The sequence below is a fragment of the Rhinolophus hipposideros genome (genome assembly GCF_964194185.1).
Source record: "Rhinolophus hipposideros genome assembly, chromosome: 15".
NCBI lineage: Eukaryota > Metazoa > Chordata > Mammalia > Chiroptera > Rhinolophidae > Rhinolophus > Rhinolophus hipposideros.
This window is the reverse complement of record NC_138061.1, coordinates 37,187,472-37,211,925: the sequence shown is the minus strand read 5'-3', so window position 1 is coordinate 37,211,925 and position 24,454 is coordinate 37,187,472. Positions and strand designations below refer to the sequence as shown.

Below are 24,454 nucleotides of genomic sequence, written 5' to 3'. Positions count from 1 at the left end.
CATAAAAACAGAGGTGGATATGAAAAGCTTTCTAAACAATTATTTGATTTACAGTGTATAGACTGAGAAGCTGCAATCTATTTTGTTGAAAATAGATATTGAGACAAATTATCTTGAGACAAATAAACAAATGAAGAATAAAATGACATTCAGATTATTGAATCATTCCATCATAATGTGTACTTTGCATTTAAAAATAAGAAATACAAAACTTCAAAATTCCCTGTACTTCTGACAATAGAATCCACTTAAAACACCACTATAATTGAAATATGCAAAATTAAGTAGATATTGGTGAAGAAAACAGAAATTTGAATTGATTTCATTATTTTAAATAGACATTTATGTTAGAATTTTACAAATGTTTAAAGGAATTATTTAAATAATTTAAGAAAGAATTAAACCAAAATAGTTTGTCATAATGTTGAAACAGTATACTTTCTGTATTTGCATATTATTTTTTAATTCTAAAAAAATATTAATAATGCAATTGAATATATTGGTTATATTTACATCTGATGAAAAGTCACATATAAAGATGGAAAGATTGGAAAGTTGCTCATAGATAATCACAAGTATAAATTTATCTTTATGTCAAGATTTTATTCAAATTTGTTATTCAATTTTTATTCAGTAAACCTTCTGCATGAAGGATCTTTTGAAAAGATGCTTTTGTCTCATTAGCATGGAGATTTGGATGAAATGCTCATTTTTAATAAATGAACTTACTTTAATGTAGCACAAATTAACAACCAATGCTCCAAAAGTGAATTGATAGCAAGATGTTCTTTGGAATTGTAAACTGGGTTCCTGGAAAGTTACGGAAGTTGAATTATCATGTAGTAAATAAGCAAAAATAAACAAACAAACAGAAACCCACAAATTAACATTATTAGAGAAATATGCCATAAAATGCTAATATTAAAGAATACATTGGATTCCTCCTTCTTTTTTCAAATTGAAGTACTTTCAACTTCGATTTTGGAAATTTTTTTTAACAATCTTTTTATTTTTCAATTACAGTTTGACAGCATAAGTAATATGGTTAATAATATTGTAGTTAGGAAACTTATGTTCTTTGATAATATGTGTTCAGTAATATCATGCTTATTTATCCTAATTATTAGAGTTATGACCTAACTAGAATAATTTAGTTATTTCTAAAACCAATCCTAAGTAGTAGAGAGGTCAATTGCATTTTAAGTGAATAAAATCGTTTTTGTAATATTTTTATTAGGCAAAATTCAAATAGTAAAAAAATGACCAATTTTAAAATGTACCATTAATAAGTTTACATAAATTTATGTCCCATGTTGCCGATGTTACCGTAACAGCAATAAGACAGAATATTTTCATCATCTCTTTATCGTCATCTCTTCTCTCAGCAGTCAGAATATCTGTTCTGATCTCTGACACAATAGATTGGCTTTTTTATTGAAATTCCTGTAAATGGAGCATTAAAATTTATATTCTTTATATCTGAATTCTTTCATTCAACATGAAGTTTTTGAAATTCATCCATGCTTTTAAATGTATCAATAATTCACTCTTTATTGCTTAATAATATTTTATGTTAATGAACATATGATGATTTGTTTTCTTGTTCACCAGTAGGTGGCCATTTACATTATTTTCCTTGTTTGGTTATTATAAATAAAATTTCTTTATATTTGGAAAAATCTTTGGTGCAGATATGTTTTCCATTCATTTTTACGTTTTATATCTAGGAGTAGAATTGTTTTGTATAGAGCACATTTAATTTTATGAGAAACTGAATAACATTTTTCCAAAGTGGTGATAGCATTTTAGTTTCCACCAGGAATTATGAGACTACTTGTTAGTTTACATCCTCCTCCCAAATTTAATATTATTAATATTATAAATTTCAGTCATTTTAATTGTGTGCGGTTGGTGTCTCATTCTGGATTTAATTAGTATTTCGCTTATGACGAATGCCATTGAGCATCTGACAATCATATATATGTATCTATTTCTGAAATGTCTTTCCAAGTATACTGCACAATTTTAATTGAGTTGTTTGGATTCTGACTGATTTATGGAATTTGTTTACATATTCTAAATACGAATTTTCTTTTTGACTTTATTTTTAATTTTTAATGCTGTCTGCTGAGTAGATGAAGTAACTTTCTGGGTTTCCACAGGAAAAAGGTTTCCTGGAAAATAGGAATTCCAGTGTTAAACCAGGACAATACTAGGAAAACTGGAATGATCGTTCACCCTAAATGTCAAATTTGTCATTTTTTTTTCTCTATGTTTACTAGTTTGTGTGTTACCTTTCAAAATTCTCTGCCTAATCATAGGTCATGAAGAAATTCTTCTGTTTTCTTTTAGGATCTCAAAACATTTAGTTTTTATGTTTACCTCTGCAAGACATGTTTTTGTTCTTCAGCCTAACCCATAGATTTGCACCACCATTAAAAAGACTCTTCTCAGTCCTATTATTACAAAAACATTTAGCTATATATGTCCTCTTTTATTTCATTTAAAATGCAGTTTTGTCTTTTTTTATTTCCATTTAAGTTTTACAATTAACATGACATTTTTTTTTTAAAGAAAACCATTTAAAGTAGGATTGAGATTACATTGAATATTTAGATCAATTTGGGTTGAATTACCTACATATTAAGTTTTTCAATCTATGTACTTGATATGTTTCTCTATTTAAAATTTTTTTTAAACATCAAAGTCTTACATCTGTTTTTACATTTATCCTAAATATTGTGTTTTATTCTTTTTCTAAATGGATTTTTAATTTAATACCGATTCTTCATAGATAAATATAACTTCTTTTTTTAAAGTTTATTTTACTGTGTACTCTATGAGTATTTTGATATGTAAAAGAAACGTTTTGTTTCCTAATTTGGCAGTAAGGCAAACCCTTACAAAATGTAAATGACTTGTCCATTGACACAGGATATGGGTATTATTCATAAATATATTGACCAATAAGGTTCTCATTATACATTTAAACATTTTATTTATGCTTATTTGAATGTTGCTTGTGCTAGGGTTTTTGTTTACTTATTATTGACTTGGGATTGTTGTTTGTTTGTTTGTTTGTTTTTGGACTAAGTATATTAGAAACTATCAAAATGGTGAAACTAATGTGTACCAGTGGAAACAAATAGATGTGATGTTTAGTTATAGAGGCATTGTCATTTATCTCTCAAAGAACAATATGTTTTAGCAATTAGTACTGATATAAAATTGTTGAAATGAGCATTTCTTGATTCACAAGTTTTACTGAGGTTAGGCGGAAGGATCTGCCTTTTAGAACTCACCTATGAGCGAAAATAAAACTTACTAAAACAGATCTGTTATTGGGATAGCTCTTCAGAATACTTTCTATGAGTTCTCTTCTCTCAAAATTGTGTTGGTTTGCATGACCTATAGATACACTGATATTATGCAGTGTGGATATTATTTAGTTATTTTTGTCTTGAATAGCAATTCAATTTTAAATCCAGAATCATGGGAACTCACTTCTACTAGACTTCAACTTCTGTGAGCCACAATTTTCTCTATTGAAAAATGGAAATATTTTAAACTTTACTACAATTAGTCAAAATAATGTTTGGAATATGATAAATAGGTTCCTTTCAACTTAGGTTTTAGCTGTTGTTATTATCAAAACTACTCTCTATGAAAGATCTACATATGCTCTCAAAATTCAGTATAATAGGACATGATTCCCTACTTTGTTTTGAATATTGTACTGATACCAAAGAAGAATGAGAAACACAATCCACAGGTATGAAATGTAATGGTCTGGCAGATAATTTTCAGAAAGGAAACGTCTGAAGATCATTTATATTCTTGGCTGAATTGACTTCTATTTCTTCTTTGATTATCTTTGCATAACCAGCATTTCTCACATCACTGCTAATGGCAAATCAGCAGACTTCCTGACGTGCAAATTTTTTCTTATTAATTGTACTCTCCCAATTGCACTCTCCCAAGTCTTCACAGAGTCTTTTGAGGAGTGAATGAAGCATTCAGACTTTAGATATACTCTTTGCTTGCTTGCTTACTTTATAATCTGCTGGACCAATAACAATGATTTGAGAGGCCTTTGCCCCCACCTCAAAGGATTAAAATACCTTTTACTCCTGTGTTGGTCTGCTACACACTAATATTCTGCTCAGTCTCCAGAAATGGAAATCCACCCAACAAGGGCAATTGTCTTGGCATTAAATGCTTTCTGTCTCCCTTAGCCTATAAACAATGACTTCCAAATGGTTATCATAAAACTTATCATGTTCATTGTTGGGGAAACACTGAGATGTGTGGGGCAGAGAGGCATAGAAACTGGAGTTTTAGTTAGTTTGAACACATTTTACTTAGCGTTAATGAGACTCAGATAAATACCATAAAAAAAATGTTTGTTCACAATCCTGATAGTCCATCATTATGTGTATATCAATATGTGATTTCTCTATCTGAAGTATTATTAGTATGTAAGTATGTATATATGTATAATAAATGAATAATTTGATATAATAGATTATTCTTTAATAATAGAAAGTGAATCATTTATTAAAGCTATATGCCAGATGCTTTCACAAAAATTTAAAGATACTATAATATTAAATACTCCCCCAAAAGGTAGAGACTATGCTCCTGACACTTGTTTGTTTTCTTTTATACTTCAGTAAAATCAGACAGTTAGGTAACCAGTTTGCATAGCTAACAGATGGTAGAGTCAGAATTGATCCTCAAAGTCCACTTTTACCTGCATTCTATTAGAAGTTTCTACCTGAGAGACTTGATTCTCATGCATTTGGTGTGGGAACTCTGCATCTGGCATATTGCTTGTCTATATTATATATAGTTCTTTCTCTGGAGCTTTGTTACATTCTTTTATTTGGGAATGTTTCTTTATCTCCGCATTTTAGCTGCCTTTTTATGTTTGTTTCTATGTAGAACTGGTATGCCTCCCAGTCTTATATAGTAGGTGTTCTGTGGGACCCAGTGGCACAGTCTCCCTGGTCACCAGACCCGGCTACTCCAGGTGTGTCTCTTGTGTGGGTTGTGTGTGCCCTCCTGTTGTAGTTGATACATGTTTGCTGTCTGCATGTCAATGGGAGGGATTGACCCTCCCCATGATTGATTGTTAGGTCTGGCTGTGATTACAGTGCAGGAGCTTTTGTGCAGGGGCTGACCCTATTGAGCAGGGTTTACTCTAGAAGGGCTCTGGAGCCTGCCCAGTCTGCCCTTTGCTGTTCTTGGAGGTGGCGGGTAATGCTTGATCCTAGTCTGAAGCTGGCCACTGGGCCTCCTGAGAGGATGCCTAGTGCAGGCCAAGTTCAGCTACAATCTGTGTTCTGCTCGGGGCCACCTGACAAAAGCCACAGAGCATCCAGAGTTGGCTGCCGCCCACACTATGCTTGGAGGCGCCTTGAGAGGCCAAGCCATAACCAAAGCTTGCTATTTCTAGTGCTGGTCTTAGAACTACTCAGACAGAGGTATAGGACACACAGAAGCCAGATGCTGCTTGTTTGGGTTTTGTGAACCTTTGAGATATCTTATGAAAGTCCTCAGCATGAGCCGAGGCAGATCATTTATATGAAAAAACTCCTGGAATCAGATTGGGTGTGCCCGAATTTTGGGTGGCTTGTGGTCTTAGGGAATCACCAGGGTGGGGCAGACAAAAGGTGATAGGCAGTTTGATGGAGTCTCAGATATGGTGGCCACCTGTGTCTTCATGCAAGGAGGGAAAAGCTAAACAAAGAAACAAGGCTTCTGTCTGCTACTCTATCTGTAGCTGCCCCTCCAGTCTTTTAACCTGAAGGTAGAAAATACAGGACATCAAGTGTAATATGGCCTTGGAAACTTTTGAGATGCCGCCCCCTCCCTATGACCCTGGCACCTATTGAGCTGCTGTCCCAGAGCTGGAGATGACAGTGAATGAGTACATCAGCAAGTAAGGCCGTTCAAGAGGAGCCCCTGGGAGTGCAGCGTACCTCTGTCTCACTCAGCCACAATCTCTGCTAGTTTTCACAACCAGAAGTTAATAGGGACTTCTCTCCTCAGCACTGGAACACTGGCTATGGAGGGGCTGGGAACCCTTGCTCCTCGGGGGGACCTCCACAGCTGAGATATTTCTCCTGATTTTTAATGGTCACTTGTGGGTGCGGGACCAGCTCAGCCCTCATCTCTGACCCTCCTACCAGTCTTGATGTTACTTCTTCTGTATGTCCATATTGTGGGACTTAGGTTCAGCTAGACTTCAGGTGATTCTCAGGGATCGTTGTTATGTAGATTAGTTGTAATTGATGTAATCCTGAGAGAAGGTGAGCACAGCATTTGTCTACTGTGCCATTTTGACTGGAAATCCAAAGTATACTTTTTTACTTATTTTCATCCATTTCTGATAAAATTGCCCAGGCATATTTTTGTTCTTATACACCTGTGCACCTAGTCATATTGCTCCTTTTTTTAGATCAAGGGTTTAAATGGCTCTTAGATGAAACTATTATTATTATTATTATTATTATTATTATTATTATTAATTTTATGTTTTTTTATGGTATTATTTTATGCTTTTACTCTATAACACACAAAGAATAAATTATATAACTAAGTCTTGCCTTATTTCATTGCCTGTAGCTGCACAGACTAATCTTTTGTCACTTCATTATCTCCAAATATTTATTTTTATTTCTACAAAAGACTTTAATAAATAATTTAGAATAATTATTGATTGGATTTGTGATCAATTTTGGATGGACAAGCTTACCCAATACAGTTATTTTCTCACTTCTTTATTCAGCTTCCCGTTTACAAATCTCAGCCCATCTTCCCTTACCATAAATAAATAAATAAATAAATAAATAAATAAATAAATAAATACTAATATATTTCTTCTTCATTTGTTGAATTAATCTTATTTAATTCAGTAAGAGAAATTCAAGCATTTTTTGGGTACAGTGCATTGTTGTGAAAAATGTCCACACCAAATTTTTTTTAATGTGGAAATTCACATTTTAAGACATGTTTCATGATGTTTATATACTTTTTTCAGAATTTATATTACAAAATTTATTTTATTAATTTATAATGTAAAATGTAATTAAAATATTTCCATTTTATAACATTAAATATTGATAATGTAGACATTTAGCCAGATTGTTGACTGCTACAGTGCCAAACATTGCAATTATTTATTAGTACCTTTGTTGCAGATTAAGCTTTTACAATTGCCCTGTAATCTAGCCAATGTTACTGTATTTATTTTGAAAATAAAATAGTTTTCTTCAGAATAGAGCAATCTATTTTGAAAATAAGCATATATATCTAGGTACTCTTCAGTTTACAGTTATGACAATTTCCTCTGAATTTTCCCTCTTTTATTTAGTTTGTGTTTCTTAGCCATTCCATGTGATTGTAGGACAATTTTAAACGATGCTCTTTTTTTCTATTCTTCCATGATTGTCCAGTTATATTTCTAATCAAGATAATTTTAAATTTATTCGTATCCCTTCATTTAATCTGTTTTCTGTTCTCTCCTACTGAAATAGCAAAATTTTCATGTGTTTTATTTTTACTTTACAGCTTTTCTATGATCTTTTACATAATATTGGAGAATACTCTATGATTCCTTATTTTCATATTACTTCCTTGAAGTTCCAGAGTATTAAAAACAGATGGACAAAGTCTGACAATTAAGTTCACGAGCTCATCCTAGAGAAAGTCCTACCTACCTCTTGCAGAATATCACTGTGGTCACCATCAAAGTACTCCCCTTAGGAAGGTATGCACTGACACTTGCTCCTAGTCAACCCTTCAAAGCAATTTTGGAACTCTTTTTCTGGAATGACCATCAGAGCTGTCATCATATTACACTTGATGTCCTGAATGTCATCAAAATGTCTTCCTTTCAATATATTCCTCTATCTCTGAGTAAAGAAAGATGTCATTGGGGGCTGGATCAGGTGACTAGGGAGGGTGTTCCCGTACAGTTACTTGTTTACTGGCTAAAAACTCCTTTACAGACAGTGCCCTGTGAGATGGTGCACTGTCGTGATGCAAGAGCCATGAATTGGTGAAAAGTTCAGGTCATTTTTGTTTAACTTTTTTCACACAGTCTTTTCAGTACTTTGAAGTAGTAAACTTGGTTAAGAGTTTGTCCAGTTGGTGCAAATTCATAATGAATAATGAATATTCCCTCTCTTACCGAAAAAGGTTACCAACATCTTTGCAACTTGTTCGCTAACCTAATTGTCGGACACCATAATTTACCAGAATGACAAAACAAATACATAACAAAGGAAAACAGTATATCGTTAAATGTACTGCCTTTGAAATAAATAGAATACCAACTTCAATTCCAGTCTTTTAAAACAAAAGATGTGATATTGGGAAGTTACTTAGTTGTCTGTACTCATCCAAAAAATAAATGCAGTAACATTGACTAGGTTACAGAGCAATTGTAAAAGCTAAATTGGATAATGTTTGAAAAATGTTTAGTACAATGCCAGATATATAGTAAATATTCATAGGTCTTATAAAATGCAGTTTGATGGAGCTAATTTTTTACATGAACGAGTGAATGAATACATGAATAAATGAAATATAGGTTCCCTTTGAGCGTCATACCCTTCTTGTAAATAGAATGCTTAATTCTTTATTATCCTTCTTTTTCAGGCTGATTAATCAGCAATAACCTGATCAGGGGAATATTTATTAATACAGGTAGACTATTAGGGGGAAAATCCCTAAGAAAAGCCACTATCTAGAAAGACTTACATTTGCCTTATATATTGTAGAAAAGTAGGAAAACAATAAATAGCATATAGATCACACAGTTTAAAAACAGAGATTAAATCAAACCTATTTTTAAACAGTTGATAAACAACCAATTGGTGGATTTCTACTAGTTGCCTTAGTTCAACTTCTAGTATTACGTACCAACAATTGTTTATTTGAGCATTTGAATCTGTATATATACTAAAATGTTCTGTTAATAAAATATTTCATAGTATTTTCCTTTATTGTTTGGTTTCTCATTCTTACCAATATGTAAAGCTCTATGAAAAGAGGAAATTAGAAGAAAACTGAAGAGTAGAACACACAGTATCTGTTGATGCCTTCTAGGTAATCATTATCTGTGAAAAACAAGAGCACCAGGAAGGAGCATTATGTAACTGGCAAAAGAAAAACATTCATTGAGTTAAATGATATGAAGAGATGTATATCAACATGGCTAGAAAAAATATTCTCATGAGAAAACGCATGAAAACCATTCTCTTTTCTTGAAAGTATTGATGATCTTTAAGCTGTGAACACAGTTTTGGAAATTTCTTTCAAATAACCCAGTACCATGAGAGTTAGCAAAGGTTTCTAGTACCAGCCATTATTCAGCATAGAGAATGCTGGTACTTTATAGTTCAACAGATAATAATCTAGCACAATGTAAGTTTCTGGACACTGTTTTGATGTTTCAAAACTAGAGTAGACACATTTTAGATGTAATCAATACAGGGGAAAAAAAGCCTTTGTCTTAACAAAGGCAATATATCTTTGAGTTTCATTGTTGCTGTATTGATCCAGGTAACCAGGATCTCTCACCTAGACTCCTGCCCATTCATCTCTCTAGCGTCCCTGTCCATTCCCACTGGTACCCATCATGTTCTGTTCTCCATACAATAGTCAGGGTGATATTGTTTAAGAAAGTAAATCATATCATGTCTGATACCCTATGCTCAGAGCGCTCCAATGACTTTCTATTACATTTCAATGTATAATCCAATATCCTGACCAGCACTTCAAAGACATGACATGGATATAATCTGGCCCCTGATATCACTTTCCTTTAAGTCAATTTGGGTTTATTGCTTTTTTGTGAATGACAATAAGGCATATCCTGCCTCGCCACCTTTGTAGTTGTTGTTTTCTCTAAGTAGAATTTTCTGTTTCTAGTTATTCTCAAAGATCCGTTCAGACCTCCAACCAAGATAGTCGTCTCATATTCACTACCCAGCCTATCTAATATATCTTTCTAAGTCACTTACTATCACCTTATTGTTTTAATTTTTTTAAAGCACTTACCACTATAAAACATTATATGTGTGCTTATTTCCTCATCCATTAGATGCAAGCTGTATGAGTGTAAGGATTTGTTTTGGTCTTTACCAAATCCTAGTGTAGTGAAACACTAAGGCCTTGAATGAATGAGAAAAGAAAAAAAGGGAGAGCTAAGGGTTTTTCAGGCATGACCAACTGGATCAGCACTCTCCAATATATCTTTCAGTAATGGTGGAAATGTTCTATATTTGTGCAGTCTAATACAGTAGCCTCGAGAAAAATTAGTCTATTAAGCACTTGGAAACTGGCTAGTAAAACTGAAGAATGTATTTTTTATTTTATTTCATTAAATTTGAATAACTGCATCTCTATGATATTGGACAGCATAGCAAAGGACAACATCAGAGTCAGGGAAATAACTGAGCCTACTAGCATAGCATATTGACCCAAATAGTGTGCAATTAAATATTTTTTAAATACCCATTGACCTTTTCGTACTATTTGAAATAGTGCTCTGGTGTTACTACATTATCAGAAATTTTAATTTCGACTCCAAAGGTCTCATTTTGACTTAGGCTTAAGGTTCAATTTTGTGATATTGGAACTTATGTGCCTATAAGGATTTTTTTTTTTAATTATTGAGAATAAAATAAAAATAAAAATACATGGAGATAACATTTTCATTTTCAAATTTTCAAAACATTGATTAACAATTAGTTCTGTTGTTGGCCAAGGTTTGGATGGATGGATTTACTTAGAGAGTTTAAAATGAAAGACTGTCTATTCAATTTCGTTTACGAATTTACCAATGAAATAATCAGATATAGATTAAATGTGTTTGGTGTACAAGTATTTCAGTGACACTATTACTTATAACAATGCAGAGTGAGGAGATTCTTAACACCCCAGGATAATGGATGTACTAGAAATGTACTACATCTTATTATTGAAGTACATAGGTGGGACTAAACCACTAATTTTGTGCTAAATATAGTATTACATATAATACGATATATTGTGTGTATGTATTAATGTGTGTACTTTATGATTGTTTAAGCCATCAGTAATTACTTTTTATTAATTTATGTTTCAGGAAATTATAATGTCAATAGCTGCAGTGGCTAAAGTTAATTTTCTCTGTTTTAAGTAAAAACTAACAGTTCATTAGTCTTTGACTAAATAAGGATCAACTTTTTCATATTGCATAGGTTTTCATTTTCTTAGGTAAATCTCCTTCAGCTTATCTAAAAAATCTTCTACTGTATTCTTTTTTATTCTCCTTCTGCATTCTAATAATCTGTTTACTCTGTCTCTCTAATTTACCAACTTCTCCTAGAGTCTCTGTTATTTATCACCTGCAACTTCAGCTCAGAGGAAAAATAAACAGCCAAGGTGAACCTATATCAGTTAAGATGCTCTTGTTTGCAAGAAAAAGAACATACTACTTAAACAGATTTATACAAAAATGCGAATTTACTGATTTCAGAGTTAAAAAATAAAAGCCCAAAGATGGGGATAACTGGGTTTGGTTTAAAGTATACCATGTGATTCAGAAATATGTGTTTCTTTTCTTTTCTTTCTGTTTTTTTTCTTTTTATTTTGGTGTTGTTTTGTTTGTTTGTTTGTTTGTTTTCATTCATTGAAAAGGTTCAGAGATTTAGTCCTTTGAGTTTGATCATGTGCCACTGATCATTCAGTGGGATATTAAGTGTTTACTGACTATGGAACCTACTTTAACTTTGGAGGAAAAGAATGCGATACAGTTCACATACACCTGAAATTAAAATTGGAGTCTGTAAGAAAGGAGGAAAGGAAGGTAGATCATAGGAAGAAAATCAAAACGGTCAAATACAGATCTGGATTGCTACTCCTATGTTCCCGACTGCTACAGACTCCCCTACTATAAAAGCATCATTCAGACCCAACCTGCTGGCAAAATAGTGTTTATTTTTCAGTTTAATGCTTAGAAACTTAGCATTTCTCGGTCTCAAACCACCAGATTTGCTCATTTGTCTTTGATACTTTTTCATGTCCATAGCAGTTTAGCTCTTTGTTCCAGGCTATTATTTACCTCTTTCACATAAGTATTTACATGTTTCATTTGTATGGTTTAGAAATGACAAATGAGCTTTGGGTAGCAGTAAGTGTCAGACGACAGCAGGTTATTTGTTATTGTAGTCAAGAGTTGTTAATCTGGCATCATAGTTCTTTTCTGCAGGGATTTTTTTAAAGGTCTTATTTTATAGTACTCTGCTTACTTATCAGCATTTATTCATAGTTTACTCATGGTATACATTCTAATGTCCATTAATATCATCTACAATAGACAGAACAAGCACCCTTATAAACTATTTTTCTATTAATATAACAAAAACAATGTACTAAACTACAATTATTTTGACTTGGATTTATATATAATTTGGAAAAAGAATCTCTAAATTTTGGATGTTTCTCCACCAGACTACTCACCACCAGACTTCATAAGAAAATGAGTAAGAAAGTAAAATATCCTATAAAGACAATCTAAGCTGTTGTAGAAAACGTTAGTGTCTTCAATATAAGAAAAAAGACCATCATGTGACAAGTAAAAAGGAGTGTCATTCACAAACAATTTACCATTGCAAATAAAATAAGAATTCGAAAAAAGAATATGATTTTCCACCTGTGAGTTTTGAAGGTAGTGTAAATTATAGGTTGATGTTTTCTACAACGGTATGTCTGATTTATAGAGTGCAGGACTGACAAGGGGGTGTAGAAATTGCCATAGTTCAACTCTGGCTTAGGGCTTTGAAGTGGTGTTATATAGTTATTCTAACAGTAAAATGGTTCACCTTTCATTTTATAGAGCATGATGATGGATGGTGCTTTGGGAGCCTTGAAATTATATGTAGCAGCCCCTAGCACTGAGATATACTTCTAGTGTTTAAATAGCAATTCACCACTGGGCACCACAGATGAATATGCTGGATTTCAGTATGTTTTAATTATTCCATGGGCAGCAAATGGAATTTTCACGAAAAGATTAACTGACTTCCTTTATCAAAATAAAATTAACTATCAATATATTATCATATTTGTAATATTATAGCATAGAATAGTGGAGGGGTTGTTTATAAACAAGAAATAGGGCAAAATTATTTCCCTGGAATTGTGACAAATAATTATATTACATTTAAGTCCTTAGCTGTGTTATCTTCAACACATAACTTTAAATAATTTAACCTCTCTGAGGCTTATTTTCTCTATAATGCGGGTAAAATTACCTGCTTTGTCATCGTGTGTTTGTTGTTAAATACAAATGAGATAATGTGTGCAAAACCTATATATTGATTCTATTCCAATAGAAGTTTTATTGATCCCTTATTAAATTATCTAACACTTAAATGCTATTTTTTCTATAGGTTTCTATCCTTGACCTTTTTCCCTACACTTCTTATTGTTTTCACCTCTGTTGGTGATTTCAGTCACTTCCATTAATATAGATTTCAGTACACATTCATGATTTTCCAGCACCAATTTCAATTCAAGCTCCAACACCCATATAGGGAACCATTACCACGGCTCTATTGCTGAATTTGATTATGTCCCTTTCAGTTATGCCCCAGTCCTACCTCAGTTCCAAGAGTCAAGTCTACCATCTAAGTAAAAACCACCATCAACATGAGTAAACTGGAAACCTGGGATCTTGTTTAAGATTGTTTAAGAATCTCTCATTTTTATAACCTCCTAAATCCAAGCGACAACTAAATCTTGTCTGTTTTATCTCATCATTCTATTTGAATCTACATACACAGCCATAATTTAAACCCCCACAGTATTAAGTTCTACCTTGTCTTCCTACTTTTTGATCATCACACAAAAAGTAGATTGCTAGATTTTAAACTTGATCCTACATACCCACAACCCACTTATGTCCTTTAAATTGTCCTCTCACCTACAACTTAGTAAGGTCCTTAAAATAATGCATATACCTTCACAATCTGGCACCACCTTCACACATCCCCAAATATCAATTTAGTCCCTGAAAAGGAGGCAGATATGAGCACACCCCTCATATCAGCAATATGATTGCCTCAGTGACTTTGCATGTACTATTTCCTGTGTCTAAAATATTTTTCCTTATTCACCTAATTAATTCATTCTTATCTGTAATATCATCTGTAATATCATTCTTATCTGTAATATCATGTATTTTTCTCCTGTGAGAGATCATACATTTATTCTTACATATCTGAAATTATATGAAAATCTAGTTATATATCTGAACTGCCACTCCCAATTTGTATTTATAAGTCTCTCAAGGGCGTGTATTGAACATCCTGATGTATGTACAGAGGGACTTTAATTTAAAAATTATATAATTATGATTTTTTAAAACATACTAAAGAAATTGGCAATTAAAATGTGGCTGCTTTGTATATTAATGCATTCCAGCATTTATTGAAAAACAGTTAAATCTGAATGTCTACATACAAAGTTAAACAAACAGTTAAATCTGAATGTCTATATACAAAGTTTTATATGACCATTTCATATACCCTGACCATTTCAGATACATGACTGTTTCATATACCTTGAAATATAATGAATGTCTAGTATGAATGAAGAGACTAGTATGAATGATTAGCTTTTCATCATAGGTGACCATTTACTTTGTTAACTAAACCAGAATAAATTTTGACTGTGTAGGAAATGTGACATCAATTACACCAGTGCTACAGGTGTAAACCAGTATTGTCCCATGTGACTCAGGTTATACGTTCTGTGATCACTCTACCAAAATAAGTAATATTATATAAAATGTAATCTATATATTCTTTATATGCATATATAACATACTGGTAAATACATATTATATAGAATATATATGTGATGTATATGTATAGTATGTATGTATATATATGCACATATGTGTATATATATATACATATATATACTGTGTATACATTTCTTATTTTTTAGATGTCAACTTCTTAATATTAAATGGAAGAAAAAATACTATACAATTCAATGAGTTGTCTTCTTACAGAGCTCTATTGAAATGGATGGATGGGGTCCAGTCCTTTTATTTTTCCCTTTCACAAGAATTTTTATTTTCTTTCTTATTTGTTTCTAGGTAAGATTTCAGTGGTAGAAAGAGCTCCCTCCATAGTAAAAAAGGGGGTGGGAAAGAAGTTACAGTATACTTGGCTTAGGACTGATTTCTCTTTATACTTATTTCCATGTACTCAATTTCTTTCATAGACCTCTAGGTGAAATCAATAAAAGTGGAAAAACACTTTATAAACAGAAGTTCATGAGTCCCAAATTTCTATTACCCAGTAAAGATTGTCAACCATTTCTTATATAAAATGGCTTTAGACCAGTTTGTGATTTTATTTATAGTGTTCTGAATAAGTTCTAGTGTATCTTTTTATTTTTATTTTTTATTATTTTTTATTTTTTATTTTAATTTTTTACTTGAACTGGAACTAGTTCTAATGTGATCTCATTAATGCAGGATAGAAAGAGCTTTCACCTCCTTTATTTATACATTGATTAATACAACTAAAATTGCATTACTATTTTGATGTTCCCATTACAGTGCTGAAATATATCAAATCAATTGAATTCTCAAATCTTGTTTGTACATGTTCTAATGTATAGAACTAAGATTTACTAGCCAGCACTTCTGTGCTTCGCTCCCTGGCCCACATGCAAGATATCCTAAAGCCTTATACATTATACATTCATTCTTATACATTTATTCTTCCAGCTTCTTAGAGTATTTTAATCTGTCGTTACTATCTCTTCAACTTTATGTCTCTAGCAAACGTGATTAATGCACCTTTTGTACGTCTTTATCAAAGTCACTGATAAATGCTAAAAAGATCAAGTCCTAAGACAGAACCTTCTAAAATATTCCCAGAAACTTAAACCTGAGCTGATGTCAAACTATCATATATAACTTTGGATGTATTTTCATTGTATTTAAAGTATGCTTTGTCAGAATAAATAGACTCATACAAGACATATAAATGTATCTTTTGCCAAGAAAAAATCATTCTATTATATTACTGTAATTTATATTCAATTATCTATGTCATCCTTTCCCACATTATAGTTATAAATCAAAAGAAGGAATGAATGAACCTAAGTACGCCAGTATTCTTCAGTTGTGTACTTAAGATGTCATTATTTCCACACCTGTTCTCTTGCATCACTAAACAAAGAGTCACTAAATATCAAACTCAATCCTATCTACCTGTGTGAGTAACTGATTATATTTTATGGGACCATTGTTTTCTTTTCAATAAGATACAGCAACTGCTGGTAAAACATGAACATTGTATACTATGTGTTATTTGTCCTTAGAAGTGCTGTGTTTCATCTCTTCTTGGTATATCATTGTATAATGAGTTAGCTTGGGCAAAATTGAATAATTTGGATCATAGAATATAAGGTAGTGTTAAAGACCAGAATCTTAGGATGAGTAGGCATATAGCTTGGTCTCAGAATCAACTGGTGCCAGTACATTAATGATACATGAAATCTTTACCTCTCTAAATCCCATACTGGTTTCTTTTATGTTTGTATGGGGTTTACTCTCTTTCACTGGAAAATGGCTTTTTCCACACAGTAAGAAATGTGAAGTCCTACCACTTCCACTTGTTAATCTTATATCTATAGAAGAGGGGTTGTTTTTTTTTTGCTTTCTTTTCCACCAATGGGGTGGAGGAGGGAGGGGGGAGAATGTAAAAAGTCTGTTGATTGGTCTCCTATGGGTGGGGTGACTAGCCTAGTTTAATCAAACTGGACTTGAGGAGCAGTGACAAGGAAAAACACAGAAGACATAAAGTTTGAGACCACCAAAGCAGTTATTTATTTATTTTTAATACTTTTATTTATTACTACTACTACTACTACTACTATTATTATTATTATTATTATTATTATTATTATTGAGGGCACAGCTCACAGAGGCCCATGAAGGAATCGAACCAGCAATCTTGGTGTTATTAGCACCATGTTATACCCAATTGAGCTAACTGGCCACCTTAGTGTTTTATTCTTGACCCTGGGTTTGCTTCCTATGAGCTCAATGCTGCTCTGTGGGGTTACAGGCAACTTTTCATGTCTAAATAATTTCCTGTGTGAAAAGTTAAAGTTTTGTGTTTACCATTTGGCTCTAGTGGAGACATAATTTTCTTCCCTGACCCACTCTGCTCTTCTGACTTGAATTTTTCACTTTATCTTCTGAGAATTTAATTGTTTTTTTTTTTTAATTTGAGACTCTCTATGTACTTTATTTGCTTAATCTATAATAACACATTATTTTCTTAAAGCTTCTGATATTTACTGATATTCAAACTAGAATCAATTCCACCCCCAGGGGATATTTGGCAACTTGTGGAGAGATTTTTAGCTGTCACAACTGGTGTGAGGGGTGTGGGGGCAGGGGTGTGCTACCAGCAGCTACCAGCATCTAGTGGACAGAGGCCTGTTCCGCACAGCCAAAGTTATCTGTGCCCAAATGTGAATAATGCTGAGGTTGAGAAACCCTGTTCTAGAGAATATAAAAATCTTTCTAAAATTTTGTTGCACAGATCAACAAAAATCAGCCCCACCCCATAGTTTTTGACTTATACAGTTAAGGTTTGTAAGGAGGCTTACTTTCATACTATTTTGCTTTTTTAACAAGCTTCTCAGATAATGTGTAATCATACCAAAGTTTTAAAACTATAACTAATATGAGGTACTATCAACTACCCCCTTTCTTAGTATGAGAAATGTCGCATTTGGAGCATAAGACATTGCCTAAACTTTTTTTTTTTTAGGTTTAGAGAAAAAAATACTCATTATTTCCTTTGGTAACTGGCCCTGATAACTATAATAACACACTATTTCCTGTTTGATTTTGATCTCTCCAGTCTTTCAGAACTATGATTAATGCTTTGCTCTTGATTTATCTAGAAATGTCTTTTTAAAATTGCTTCATTACTACCAGCAAATTACTATTAATTATCACTTTGCAACGCCAACCTCTGTTCACCATCAGTGTGTGAATTACCCAGAAAAGCGAAAATCGTTCAAAGATTTCAGATACCACATAGTTTTTTTTCTTCCCTTGTCATCCCCAGCTAATCTTCTAATCAGTGAACACTTAAGTTTAACAGTAATTTTCTGTTTACTTTAAAGTCACATTTGCCATTTCATTCTCTGGCACTCTTACACACACATACATCACACAGTTTGTCTCTGTCTCTCTCTGTCTCTCTGTCTCCCTCTCTCTCTCTCTCTCTCTCTCTCTCTCTCTCTCTCTCTCTCTCTCTCTCTCCAATTTTTAATAAGACAATAGTACCAGACCCCAGACCTCATAAGGAACAGGTCTAATGGGAGATCATTGACTGTAATATCTATCAAGTTGAAAGGAAGAAGAAATGGAATGAGCAGTACTTTGTTTTATGCCTCTTCTCTGGAATCAGAACAAACATCAAGAGAGCTGCGGATTCTTAGCAGGAAGAGCAACTAATTGTCAGACCTCATAACAGATTAAATTTCACTATTTGAATGTTTAGATTGCCTAAATAAAAATTAACTGTATCTCAATCAGCTATTTAAGGTTTTTATTCATGATAGTATTCTTGACAAATGTTGATAATATTATGACACCATGACTACATATGATTATGTGTATATTAGACCTTAAAGTGTTCAGCTAATTGTATATAAATTAGCCTTTACATTTTTAGCACCAAGGATGTTATCTTCTCCGTAGAACTGTGTTTAAAATATTTATTTTATACCAAATTAAAATATTTATACAAAATTTTTTTTTATATAATAAATAGTTTAGATTATCTCTAGTATTCAAGTGGAAGGTTTTTCAAATACTTTGTGGAAAGTAGACATTCAGAACCCCAGGATGAAAATCACTACCCCTTGCAGAAAGGGAAACAGTGAAATATCATACAGATAGAATAATCATACAGCTAGAATAATCATAAAGTACCCTTGTACATCAGGAAATGGAAAACTAAATACATTTCTCAACGAGACACATTGACAATTCAACTACTAATAAATGTGCACAGAACATACCTATTCCCTGGGCCTTGAGCATGCTGTATAATGATCCATAAATATAAATGCCAATTTCGGTGAATAAAATTATTATTATTTTTAAATGATGAAAAATTAAAGGAACACAAAAGTTTAATTTTTACAGAATAAATAGGATATTGTAAATGTCCTAGTTCACATCCTCTGTTTATTGTCTTCCCCCAACCATGGAATAGGATTCCCATGGTTTATATCCTTTATAGTTAAGAATGATTCAGTAAAAAAGCTAGAGAGAAAAATGCCATTAAGTTTTCTTTTATGGTTGCCTGTAGTTTCGGTTCTTGAAATTTTTAATTATAAAAAATGATTTAACATGCAAAGAAGTAGAGGGGATAGTATAAAGAATCTCAATGAACCTGTCCCCAACCTCAGTTTAACAATTATCAGCTCATGGAAAAATTTGTTTTATCTTTATCTACCCCACTATATTATTTCCAAGCATATTCCAGACATGATGTGATATCTTCTATAATTATTTAAAATACAAAAATTCTTTAAAGAATAAGCATGATTACATGTTATTAAAAATATTAACATTTATTTCTTAATAGCATTAAATGTCAACTGAACTAACCAGTGTTCAATTTTCCCATTTGCCTCCTGATTTCCATTGATTGGCTTTTTTTTATTTAAAGTCCACACATTTTACTGTGTTTTCTTTCTTTGCCATTTAATGTATACGCTCCTTTTTTCTTGAAAATTTATTTGTAAAACAAACAAACATACAACTGAATCATTTGTCCTGTAAATGTTCCTGTATTTTGTGTTTTGCTAATTGTACACACAGTCCTTTAAATTTCCTTTAAATTGGTGAATTATTCTTCTGATTCAGAGTTCTTGGTCTTTAAATGAATCTTTCTTCAGTGGTATTGGTTACTTGGATTGGTTACATACATTCTGAGTTGTCTCTTTAATTTCGATATTAAAAATAACTGTTCAGGTGCTATCCACATGATCTATCCATTATGAGGTTCCTTGTTTTTACATTGTATTTTTGGCTCTTTTTTCTTTATACATTAAAATTGGTGATATTCTCATTATTTTTTCCCTTTTTCTTAATTTATTAGAAAACATTTTTTCAAGATATTATTTCCCCTTAACTATTATGCCAATACATTTTATATAGGTAAACAGGGTATGCCTTATTCTTTGTTATTTTTTTTTGTGTGTGTGTGATTGGTTTCCTAGTATTCATGTGTGAAAATTAAGATATGTTTTTAGTGTCAGTTAGAAGTCATGGTCTTTATCTGCTTTAACCTATTGCAATTATAATTGTTAGTGAAGCACAAATTGCCCTATATTTAGTTAACCAGGATTCTTTCAGTTCCCACTTGAATGAAGAAGTTTTCTTTGATACAGGTAGTTGGCTTTTGATTTGAATCTTAAATAGTATCAATTGTCCATTATCTGCCATAATGTGTGAATCTAGAAAATATTAATGAACAGCAAAAGTGTCATATTTTATTTTGAGATAAAGATATATACCTTTACCAATTTTTGCTATCCTTATTGTCAAAACGTTGGTGAGAATAAAACAATCAAGTCTCCCAAATAATCAATAAATATCGTTCTTCACAAATAATTGACAACCATGTGGAGATATAGCTCGTCACTTGATGCTATTTATTCTTCCATGTCAAACTTAATAAATTTAACTTCCCTTTATAGTGACTGCAAATGACAGCCAGCTTTGATGTAAAACCTCTTATGACATGAGTGCTCATGATTGTTTATTTTGCATGTCACCATCACTTTCTTCTTGCATTTCCCTTTCATTATCATGGAATGTTGTGGTAGTAAGGGTATAAATTGCAGTGTTAAGTGTTATTGGATATAGTATTGAGCATGTATTTTTACCGTCTCTTAAATTCCATTGCCTATCGGTATTGCTTTTCAAACTTTCCAATCAAGAGTTCCAAGATGCTCATTAAAAGGTTACTTTGTGCTTGACAGGGGCCACTCTTTCAGATCTTATGTGAGTAGCAGAAGAGTGGTAGCCCTACTGTCCCGTTTCTTTCTATAGGTCTACTCTGCTCGTTTCCACAATGAAAGCTGCGTGACTGTGATTTTATATCAAAGGGCATCCTTGTGCACAGAGCTAACGTTTGTGGACTCTCCTCTCCAACCACTTTATGCAAACTCGCAGAAGGGTTCTGAAAGCTCTTTGCTTTAGATTTTCAAGAGATGCTCAATGGAAAGTATTTAAGTTCTTGGAATAGATACATATCACTTTCCTTCCTTTAAAGAACTCTAACACTGCCAAACTAAATATTATAGTAAACTATGAAATGTTAAATATATTAATAATGATTCTGAGAGAATAATCTGAAGTTAATCTAAAGCACATTTAAAGGTTATGGTTGATGAAATAGTCTCACATATGACACATGCCACTTATTGTACTACTAGTTAAAATATTTTAGAAGTATCAACAAGAAATATCCAAAATTACAATTCTGAGTTGCATAACTTTTGGGGGCAGAATATGCACTGTTCAAATGGTGACAACAATTATGTATTGTTTCTGGGAAGGGAAGTTCTAAAAATATATATGGGGGAAATTAATAGTTGAAAGAGAAATGACTTGTTGGCATCCTTTTCCTATAGAGAAGAGGATCTCTTAAGAAATACTAAGTATGATGGACAAAATGTTAGAAATAATTACACTAAATGACATGGGGCATTTGAAATGGATAAAATGGATGAATGAAATGGATGGGGCAATGGAGACTTCATCCTTGAAATTTCCCGAGTCCACATAGCTTTTTGAGAGTTCAAAAGTTAACATTTAAGGTAGACTAAAGGTGAGAGTATTCACTCAGATGTTATATAGAGAAAAATAAATTTATCTCATTTAATTCATAATGTGGAATTATGAATCACATTAATTCCACAGGCATAAAAAGTGAAGCTTGTGTAGTGTTCTTTGACATGAACACTATAATAGTATGATGAGTCACACATAGATAATTTTTATAAAGAGCCTATGCGATTATTCTCAGTGAACAATTGCAAATCTGCCATGCAAAATACATGGAACTGCTTAATTTGTGTTTAAAATAACAGCTATAATTTGCAAATAATGTATTAGGACTTGACAATCCTCTGTATTTATACTCTTTAGCGGAACTGCATGTGAAAAATGTAGAAGACGATTAAAAAGAATATTTAATGCTTTAGGAAAAGAAAAAAATAAAGTACCACTGTCTCTGAATCTGAAATACCTTATAAAATGTCTCATAATGGTAGTTCCTTTTATTTGTTAAATTGGCTTTATATGTATTTCATGTTTCATCAGTGCCACCTTTTTATAATAATGTCCAATGTGCATCAGACAAATATTGTTTCTCAGGCAAATCAAGATTATTTTTAGCCCTTTGGTGATCTAAAGAATCTAGAATCTTGTATAAAAGCCTCAAATAACTGAATACTGAACATATGAAGTTATGTATTTTGAACTCAACTATTAAAAAGAAGTCTAATCCCTGAAATAGTTAATATATGAACTTGTAAGGCAACTTAATGTTGTTTATCAAGAGTTTTTTTGTTTTTTTACAGTGAAAAACGTTTGTATTTAGAATTAGCCAGCTGGACTCAGTTTAGATGATCCCAATTTGTTGGCAACATCCAAAGCATCGTAGTCAGGAGCCAACCGAACATATGCCTTCTTCTCTCCATCAGGCCTGATCAGGGTGTTGACCTTCGCCACGTCAATGTCATAGAGCTTCTTCACAGCCTGTTTGATCTGGTGCTTGTTGGCCTTGACATCCACAGTGAACACAAGTGTATTGTTGTCTTCTATCTTCTTCATGGCCGACTCGGTAGTTAGGGGGAATTTGATGATAGCATAGTGGTCAAGCTTGTTTCTCCTGGGAGCGCTCTTCCGAGGGTATTTAGGCTGCCTTCGGAGCCGCAGTGTCTTGGGCCTTCGGAAGGTGGGTGACGTCCGGATCTTCTTTCTTTTGTGGCTGTGGACGCCTTTTAGGACTGCTTTCTTTGCCTTCAAAGCCTTCGCTTTGGCTTCGGCTTTGGGAGGGGCAGGGGCTTCCTTCTTCGCTTTCGGCTCCATCTTCGTTGTTTATCAAGAGTTTTAAATTATATTTTAGGATATTTGAGGTATTTCATTTATAATGAAAGAAAGCAATGTAAATCAGCAAAAAAAACAGTTTATAATATGGCAATTACATTATAAGGTGTCCACATTGGAGTCCGCATTGTCATAATGAAACAGTTCGATATTTGCTGCAATAATAGGTCTTGGGAAGGTATTAATAAGGTACCCATGTCTCTGTATGCCTTCTGTACAGAAAAAAAAAAAAGTGCAACTAATTTTTAGGTGGCCTTGTTGTAGCTAAAATGCTGTATCATTAGTCCATATAAATATAGACAAAATTTTAATTCTGTGTTCTTAAAAACTATATTATGAATCTATTCCAGAGTCTTTATTGATCCTTCCCTTTTTTGAGACCTTTACTTTCTCTATAGGTTCCATGACATTGGGAGATAATAAGATTGGATAAGCCAAGGAAAATTTCAGGGATAAATCCCAGTCTAATTTAGAAGTCCCTCATCATGATCCATTAACACCATGAATTGTTCTCAGTATTTTTTCTCCCCAAACAGCTTGTCATTTCTTCACAGAGTTAATGCTCTATGTATAGAAGTGGTTCTCCTTGCATGACCCCTTTATCCTCTTAAAATTATTGAGGACCTGAAAGAGGCTTTGCTTATGTGTCTTATATCTATTGATAATACCCAATTAGAAACAAAAACTGAAAAAAGAAAACTTTACAAGAATTCACAAATACACATTTCATTAGACACCAGATTAACAATGTTATCATAATATATGGAGCTTCTGGAAAATTCCATTTTACTGTTGTGTCCTGCTGACAAAAGTTGTGGTAAGTGAGAAGGGCGGTGCAGGATTGAGAAATACAGTGGCCAAGAATAGAGTGAAAGCGGGGCCAAGGGACTCGAGCCTCAAAAAACTGAGCCCCGTATCGGGCCAACACATAGCTTTTATTGATTAACACATGAGGGAGTATAATGCTTGTTAATCTTAAGATCTGTGAATCTCACACATTATACTAGGAAACTGATTCAAAACAATCACCCTTGCCTGCAGACAGCTGGAACCATGTCTCAAGATGTATGTACCTCCCCAAGGGACAAAAACTTTATGCATATGAATAGATGGAGAGCTGATGTTATCACATCATTGAATCTTTTCCCAAGCAGGATGTGGGAAGGAATGTAGCCACAGAGACAGAAGCTCTCCTTAGCCAGGTGAAGATTGGGGTCT

General features: G+C 32.9%; 1 pseudogene across 1 annotated transcript; it reads right to left on the bottom strand.

Annotated features, from left to right (window-relative positions):
* Positions 1 to 22,790: 22,790 nt before the first annotated feature.
* LOC308508176 (large ribosomal subunit protein uL23-like) lies at positions 22,791 to 23,218 on the bottom strand (annotated as a pseudogene). The gene has a single exon. The product of its transcript is annotated as a large ribosomal subunit protein uL23-like (transcript).
* Positions 23,219 to 24,454: the final 1,236 nt, after the last annotated feature.